Here is a 7,665-nt window from a genome sequence, read left to right as displayed (position 1 = left end):
AAATGGCGGAGCCCATAACAGCCACGTGCTTCCGGTTCAAAATGGCGGCGCCCATAACCGCCACGTGCTTCCGGTCCAATATGGCTGCGCCCATATCAGCCACGTGCTTCCGGTTTAAAATGGCGGCGCCCACAACTGCCACGTGCTTCCGGTTCAAAATGGCGGCGCCCATATCCGCCACGTGCTTCCGGTTCAAAATGGCGGCGCCCGTAACTGCCACGTGCTTCCGGTTTAAAATGGCGGCGCCCACAACCGCCACGTGCTTCCGGTTTAAAATGGCGGCGCCCATAACCGACACGTGCTTCCGGTCCAATATGGCTGCGCCCATATCAGCCACGTGCTTCCGGTTTAAAATGGCGGCGCCCACAACTGCCACGTGCTTCCGGTTCAAAATGGCGGCGCCCATATCCGCCACGTGCTTCCGGTTCAAAATGGCGGCGCCCGTAACTGCCACGTGCTTCCGGTTCAAAATGGCGGCGCCCGTAACTGCCACGTGCTTCCGGTTTAAAATGGCGGCGCCCACAACCGCCACGTGCTTCCGGTTTAAAATGGCGGCGCCCATAACCGACACGTGCTTCCGGTCGAATATGGCGGCGCCCTAGCTGCCACGTGTTTTTAGGTAAATATGGCATCTCCAATGCGGCCGCGTGGTGCTGGACAGGCGTGGCTGCGACTACATAGTCCCGTGTTGCCGGACAATATGTCGGCGGCCGTTCTGCCGTGTGATAGGGGACAGTTTTTGCAGCCCCGATCAACGTGGTCGGGCCGACGGGGTGACCCGATGACATGGAGGGGCGGGCCGACCCTATGACGCGCGGGAGCGTGGCAAGGCGGTGACGCGGGGGGGGGCGGGCCGCGGCTGTGACGCGTGGGCCGCGGCCCCGGCCGTGACGGGAGGGGCGGTGCCGCCGCTGTGACGCGGGGGGCGGGCCCGCGGCTGTGATGCGGGGGGGGCCGACCCGATGACGTGCGGGGCCGTGGGCGGAGCCCGGGCCGCTGACGTGCGGGCGCTAACGTGACAGCGCTTCCGGTTCGGGTGCCGGCGGTGCCGCCGCTCCCTCGGCGGGCGGAGTGTGGGGCTCGGGCACCCGGCGGCATCGGGGCGGGCGCTGGGGCCGCGCGGCGCTGCCGCTGCTGCTCCGGGCTGCTGCCGGGGCTCCCGTGCCGCCGGCCGTGCGCGGGAGGGCGGTGCGGGGATTTCCCCGCGCTGAGGGGAACCGGCCCCGGCGCCTCCCGAACCCGCCGCTCCGGCGCTGCCAGGGAGTTTGTGATCAATTAAAAAGATGCCTTGTATTCTCGGAGTGTTCCATTCTGCCTCTGCTGTTTTTCCTGCTAGTCTGGATCCTCTGCTTAGATTTTTTTTTTCTTCCTATTTTAGATGCCCTGGCTGTGGTGGATGTCCCGGTTGAGGGCAGTGATGGCTTTCATGAAGAAATCTTTAAATGAAGACGGGATTACCCAAACCTTTCCCTTCCCTGCTGCACTAGAAGCCAGGAATATCCTGTTGCTTCAGTCTGAAAACGGAACAGGTACAGGTTTTTTTGATATTGTGCCATTTCTACCAGTGGCGTGAAAGGGGCATCATTTTGAGCCATTTTTAATAATTTTTGGGGATATTTTGGGGGTGTTTTTGACTGGTTTTTTTTGGTTTTTTTCTCACTTTGGCCACCTGGTCCGGCTAATTTTTGGAGCTTTTTTTGGGGAATATTTTTGGCAATTTTGGGAGATTTTTTTGGGAATTTGTTTCAGGATTTTTGGTAATTTTGGGGGGTAGTTTGGTAATTTTGGGGATTTTTTGGGGGAAATTTTTTGGGAATCTTTTTGTGATTTTAGGGAAATTTTTTTCGGGTTTTTGGGAATTTTTTGGGGATATTTATGGGGATACTTTTTGGGATTTTTCGAGGGTTTGTTGAGAGTTTTTTGGGGATTTTTTGGGGGGTTTTTTGAATTTTTTTGGGATTTTTTTGGGGGATATTTTTTGGTAGTTTTGGGGATTTTTTGTGGAATATTTTGGGGATTTTTGAGGATATTTTTGGGGTGTTTTTGGGGATTTTTTCACCTTTGGCTGCCAGGTTGTGGTGACTTTTAGGGGTTTTTTTGGGGTGTTTCTAGGGGGTGTTTTTGGTAATTTTTTTGGGGGTTTTGGTAATTTTAGGGGGTTTTTTGGGGAATTTTTTGGGGTGTTTTGGGGAATTTATTTGGAAGCTTTTGGGGGGTCTTTCAGGATTTTTTTTTTTTTAAGTTTTGGGGATTTTTTGGGGAATTTTTTTTCGGAATTTTTTGGGGACATTTTTGGGGTGTTTTTTGGCCTTTTTTTTCACCTTTGGCTGCCATGTTATGGGGATTTTGGGGGATTTTTTGGGGTATTTCTAGTGGGGTTTTTTGGGGTATTTTTGGGGGGTTTTGGTAAATTTAGGGGATTTTTGGGGGGGTATATTTGGGGTATTTTTGGGATTTTTTGGGGGGTTTTTTTCCTTACCTTTGGCTTCCAGCTCCAAGTGGTTTTTGGGTTTCTTTTGGGGATATTTTTGGTGTTTTTTGGGGATATCGGTAATTTTTGGGGATATTTGTGGGATGGTTTTTTGGGGTTTTTTGAGATTTTTTTTTAATTTTGAGGGGCATTTTTTGGGATTTCTGGTGGGTTTTTGGAAATTTTTGGGAGGATTTTTTTTTTTTCGGCCGATTTTTTGGAGATTTTTTTTGGTAATTTTTGAAGGGTTTTTAGGTAGTTTTTTGGGGTTCTTTCTCTCCTTTGGCCGCTAGCTCCAGCTGATTTTTGGGATTTTTTGGGGAGATATTTTTTAAAATATTTGGGGATTTTTTGGGGATTTTTTTTTTTAGGAATTATTTTTGGGTTCTTGGTAATTTTGGGGGATATTTCTGGGAGGTTTTTTGGGGTTTCTTTGGGATTTTTTCTGGGATTATTTGGGATTTTGGGGGGTTTTTGGGAAATTTTTGGGGGGATTATTTTGGGGATTTTTTTTTTTTAATTTTTGGCAATTTTTTGGACATTTTTATTTGTAATTTTTTGGGGGTTTTTTGGTAGTTTTTTTTGGGTTCTTTCTCCCATTTGGCCGCCAGCTCCATCTGATTTTTGGGATTTTTTGGGGGGTTATTTTTTCAAATTTTTGGGGATTTTTTGGGGGGGATTTTTTGGGGGTTTTTTGACAATTTTGGGGGATATTTTTGGGATTTTTTTGGAGTTTTTTTTGGGATTTTTGGTGAGTTTTTGGGAATTTTTTTGGGCTATTTTTGGGGGTTTTTTGGGTTTTTTTTCTCACCTTTGGCCACCAGCTCCAGGTGATTTTTGGGGGTTTTTCTGAGGACATTTTTGGTAATTTTGGGGGGATTTTTTTGGGGTTTTTGGTAATTTTGGGGGGGTTTTTTGGTAATTTTGGGGATTTTTTGCGAGAAATGTTTTAGTAATTTTTTGGGGGTTTTAGGGAATAACCGCCAGGTTATGCTGATTTTTAGGGGTTTTTCTGGGGTGTTTCTAGGGGAATTTTTTGGGAATATTTTGCGGGGGGTTTTGGTAATTTTAGGGATTTTTTGGTAAATTTTTGGGGTTCTTTTAGGGATATTTTTGGTAATTTTAGGGAATTTTTTGGGGATTTTTTTGAGAATTTTATTTTTTTGGATTTTGGTAATTTTTAGGGATGTTTTTAAGATGTCGTTTGGGGTTTTTTGAGTTTTTTGGGGATTTTTTGGGGATTCTTTTGGTAATTTTTGAAGATTCTTTTGGGGATTGTTTTTTGGAAATTTTTTTTTGGAATTTTGGTAATTTTTGAGGATATTTTTGGGATTTTTTTAGGTTTTTTTGAGGTTTCTTTTGAGGATTTTTGGGGGGTTTTTCAGGAATTTTTGGGAGGACCTTTTTGGGGATTTTTTTAAAATTTTTGGTAATTTTTTTTGGGGAGAATTTTTTTGGTAATTTTGGGGTTTATTTTGGGGATTTTAATTTCCTTTGGCCGCCAGCTCCAGCTGATTTTTTGGGATTTTTTTGGGGATATGTTTGGTAATTTTTGTGGATGTTTTTGGGATGTTTTTTGGGTGTTTTTTAGATTTTTGGGGGATTTTGGGGGGATTTTTTGGGGCATTTTTTTCTAATTTTTGGCTATTTTTTTGGGGAATTTTTTTGGTAATTTTTGGGAGGTTTTTGGGTAGTTTTTTGGGCTTTTTTCTCGCCTATAGCTGCTAGTTCCAGCTCATTTTTGGGTTTTTTTGGGGGGATAATTTTGGTAATTTTTAAAAATTTTTTGGGGGATTATTTTTTATGATTTTTTGGGGGGATTTTGGTAATTTTTGGGGATGTTTTTCGGGTTTTTTTGGGGGTTTTTTCTCCCCTTTCGCTGCCAGACCCACGTGATTTTTGGGGATTTTTTTGGGGGGGATTTTTTTTGGCTCTTTGGTAATTTTTGGGGATATTTTTTGGGTGTTTTGGGGTGGTTTTTGGGTGTTATTTTCTCTTTCCCTGCCAGCTCCAGGTGGTTTTTATATAATTTTGGGGGGTTGTTGGTAATTTTTTGAGGATTTTTTTTGGGTGGTTCTGGGGTTTTTTGGGGGATTTTTTGGATTTTTTTGTGGGGTTTTTTGGGAATTTTTTGAGGGAAATTTTTTGGGATGTTTCTGGGATTTTTTGGGGTATTTTTTTTTGGTTTTTGGTAATTTTTGGGGATATTTTTGGGGTGTTTTTGGCTGGTTTTTTGGGTAGTTTTTTGGGATTTTTCTCAACTTTTGCAGCCAGGTCAAGGTGATTTTTGGGAGATATTTTTTTGATAATTTTTGGGGGGTTTTTCGTAATTTTTTGAGGATATTTTTTCGGAATTTTTGGGGGTTTTTTGAGACTTTTTTGGGATTTTTGTGGGGTTTTTGGGAATTTTTTGGGGGAAATTTTTTGGGATGTTTGTGGGAATTTTTTTGGGATTTTTTTGGGGATGTTTCGGGTAATTTTTGGGGATTTTTTGGGTTTTGTTTTTTTTGGCATTTGGTAATTTTTGGAGATGTTTTTTTGGGTAGTTTTTTGATGTTATTTTCTCACCTTTGCCTGCCAGCTCCAGGTGGTTTTTTGGTAATTTTTTTTTGGTTTTTCGTAATTTTTGGGGATATTTTTGGGGATGTTTTGGGGTGGTTTTGGCTGGTTTTTTGAGTAGTTTTTTGGGTGGTTTTTTGGGGTTTCTCCTCACCTTTTTCGGCCAGGTCCAGGTGATTTTTGGGGTTTTTGGGGATATTTTTGGTAATTTTTGGGGAATTTTTGCGGGGATTTTGTTGGGGGAATTTTTTTGGGGGATTTTTTTTTTGTAATTTTTTGGGGTTTTTTTCGGGGATTTTTTTGGGGGTTTTTTGGGGAGTTTTTGGGAATTTTTGGGGGAATTTTTTCAGATTTTTGGGGGATTTTTTTGAGATATTTTTGGGGTGTTTTTGGGGGGTATTTTTCTCACCTTTGGCATCCAGGTTATGTGATTTTGGGGTTTTTTTGAGGGGTATTTCTAGGGGAGTTTTTTTGGGCATTTCTTTGGGGGGGCTTTTGGTAATTTTTGGGGTTTTTTTGGGGGGATTTTCGGGGGGGTTTGGGGAATTTATTCGGAATTTTTGAGGATTCTTTTGGAATTTTTGGAGATTTTTTGGGGATTTTTTTTTTGGCAATTTTTTGGGGGTTTTGGTGAATTTTGGGGATATTCTTTGCTTGTTTTTTGGAGTGTTTTTTGGGTTTTTTTCTCATGTTTGGTCGCCAGGTCAAGGTGATTTTGGGGATATTTTTGGTAATTTTGGGGGATTTTTGGGGTGTTTTTGGGTTAGTTTTGGGGGTTTTTTTCACCTTTGGCTGCCAGGTATTGGTGGTTTTTTTGGGTGTTTCTAGGGGGATTTTTTGGGAATTTTTTTTGGCGGGGTTGGTAATTTTTGGGGGATTTCTGGGAATATTTTGGGGGGTTGTGGGGAATTTATTTGGAATTTTGGGGGGATTTTTTTGGGGGGAATTTTTTTTGAGAGTTTTTGGTAATTATTGGGGACATTTTTGGGGTGTTTTTTTGGTTTTTTTCTCACCTTTGGCCGCCAGGTAAGAGTGATTTTGGGGGATTTTTTTGGTGTGCTTCTAGGGGTTTTTGGGGGGGTTTTTGGGAGATATTTTTGGGATTTTTTGGGGTTTTTTTGGGGGGTTTTTTTTTGGGGATTTTGGGGGGTTTTTGGGAGATATTTTTGGGGGTTTTTTAGAGATAGTATGCTTAAACTCCTCGCTTACTCAAAGACAACAGCCCGTGATGGGGACCCCTGCAGCTGACAATTATCAACACTCACCGGCTGGACCACCACCCAAAATAAAAGGGAGAAGGAGAAGGATAAAACCACAAGCCAAAAAACAGGCACGCTCTAAAAAGGCGGAGCCAAGGAGCGGCCGTGCTAAACAGTTCCCAGAAACTGCTGACTGTACATGAAGGTCTAGGAGTATGTAACAAATGGATGGATTGTGAAACGTATTTACAGGGGTGTTCCCGCAGCAGGTGTGCTCATGGCAGCATGCCAAGCACCCAGCTGTTCTAACCCTTGGCTCCATGCATGTCTCCTATTGCCTTTTTTATTAAACCTTGTACTTCTCCCAGAACCGTGAACCGTGTTTTTCACACTGAGGCGTCCCCGCCCTGCCCGGATGGAGCGGGGAGCGGGGGGTGTGTGTGAATAGAGGGGAGGGTGACGCCGAGTTCGGGCTGCGAGAGCGGCCGCGGCTGCGAGCGTGGGAAGGGCGGCAGTGCTGCCGCCTTGTGGGCACAGCGCGGTACTGCAGCCAGCCCCCGAGCCGGCGCTCCGGCAGTGCTCGGCAGCGGCTGCAGTACCGCGCTGTGCCCACAAGGCGGCGTTAGCGGCGGGTGCGCAGCCAGGGCTGGGGCGGGGCAGGGTGGTGCCTGGGGAGGATCCCAGGGGGACGGACACGGGAGGGACAGGGTCAGCGCTGGGCTAAACCCCAAAAAAAACCCTAAAAACCCCCCAAACTTCCAAAAAAAAGCCAGGGAAACTTTAAAAAATCCCTTCAAAATACCCTAAAACAACCTTAAAAACACCCCAAAACCCCTTTAAAAACCGGGTGCGGGGCCACGTGACACCCGCGGCAGTCGCGTATCCCGAGGCGCGGGGCTCGGTCGAGGGTCCGTTGCTCTGGGCCTGAGCAATGGATTGCCAGGCAGGAGTGGGACACAGCCCGGTAGTGCAGCCACAGTCGCCCCCCCCACCCCGCTTGTGGACACAACCAGGCACAGCAGCACCCCCAGATCTCAGGCACGACTATTTGAGCCCAGAGCGATGGATCAGCAGACATGAGCATGGGTTTTGGGTGAAACTCGGGTGACACAGGTGGATTTTTAGGAAGGAATCTCCCACTTTGGGGAGATTTTGGGGCTAAATCCTTGATTTTGGCTAAAACCGCCTCATCCCATGTGGACTTTTGGGGCTCCCTTCGCCATTTTTGGGGTGAAATTCCCCAAATTTTTTCCCCAAATTCTTTTTCAATTTATTTTTTTATTTTTTAGCGTTTCCTCCTCCCCAAATTCCCAAAACCCCCCAAAAAAATTCCAAAATAATTAACAAAAACTCCACACAGGCATGGGGGAAGCTTCTGTGCGGATTTAATGTTTGGGGATGGGGGTGGGGTGCCCAAAATTTTTGGGCTTCTCCTGC

The 7,665-nt window shown here is 45.3% G+C and overlaps 1 long non-coding RNA gene across 1 annotated transcript; it reads left to right on the top strand.

Annotated features, from left to right (window-relative positions):
• Window positions 1-966: 966 nt before the first annotated feature.
• Window positions 967-6,598, top strand: LOC130266988 (uncharacterized). The gene is made up of 2 exons (XR_008843033.1): window positions 967-1,529; window positions 6,245-6,598. It is a non-coding gene; the product is annotated as an uncharacterized LOC130266988 (long non-coding RNA).
• The last annotated feature ends 1,067 nt before the right edge of the window (window positions 6,599-7,665 follow it).

This window comes from Oenanthe melanoleuca, unplaced genomic scaffold (genome assembly GCF_029582105.1).
Source record: "Oenanthe melanoleuca isolate GR-GAL-2019-014 unplaced genomic scaffold, OMel1.0 S439, whole genome shotgun sequence".
Taxonomy (NCBI): domain Eukaryota; kingdom Metazoa; phylum Chordata; class Aves; order Passeriformes; family Muscicapidae; genus Oenanthe; species Oenanthe melanoleuca.
The sequence above is the reverse complement of the archived record's forward strand: the minus strand, read 5'-3'. Positions and strand labels throughout refer to the sequence as shown.